We start from the raw sequence: 1026 nt of genomic DNA on the forward strand, positions 1-1026 counted from the left end.
GCAGTTCCTGCTATGGAGAGAGCAGGTGGAAGGATTACAGAGAAACAGCGACATCCTGGCGCTCAGAAACATCCACCACTCTGTTGTGTCGGAGTCTAAACAGCGCATCGATGGCACTACAGTTATAATATTCAAAGTATTTATATCGCATGTATTATCCCGAACTTAACCTGCTTCTGTACTAGTGTTGACATTTTGTAGTTTACCCCTCACAGATAACGAGATGTATTTTTATATGCTATGCGATTTTATTTGCGTCATTCCTTTCCATTACTTGCTTTTGTCAAAATGTATTTCCTTTGAAAAACAAATAAATAAAAACAAATAAATAACTTAAAAATAAATAAATAATATATATATATATATATATATATATAATATCTATATATATATATATATATAATATAAAACCAAATTTAAAAATGATTTCAAACTTTAATTTAATGTTTTAACACAATCGTAAGAACTTGAAGAAACCGTCCATACAAAACTACCTGAAAAACTATGTACTAGTGTACCTAGGACAAAACAAAAATATTTTAAACGCAAAGGGTGGTCGCACCAAATATTGATTTGATTTAGTTAATAGAAGTTAATTGATAATAAAATATTTTTATGACATTATTTTTGAATCTTTTTATCCCTTCTGAAGTAATTTCTTTTTTGCAAGAGCTCTAAACTTTTCACAGTAGCTACTTTCGCACCTTAGCAGGAAAGGTACTGCTAGCCTCTGGAAGACGTTGCCTGAGTTCATCTGGATTTACTCTAGTTTCTTTATTTTTTTTCTGTTTTTTCATGTAATCTTTGTTATTGGCTAAAAAATTTATTAATACACCAATGGCATATATGTTTGCTTAATGTAATGAAAAAAAATATATAAAAAATAAGTGAAAATATAAATTTTGAGTTTGCTATTTAAACTTTGATTTAATTTGTTTATGTACTGCCAGTCTCCGCGTGTCTCCAGTCCTCCACGGGGGCAGTGTAACAAATCAGTCGTACAGCCACAGGAACACTGAGAGTGAG

The sequence above is a fragment of the Cyprinus carpio genome, chromosome A18, assembly GCF_018340385.1.
Source record: "Cyprinus carpio isolate SPL01 chromosome A18, ASM1834038v1, whole genome shotgun sequence".
Lineage (NCBI taxonomy): Eukaryota > Metazoa > Chordata > Actinopteri > Cypriniformes > Cyprinidae > Cyprinus > Cyprinus carpio.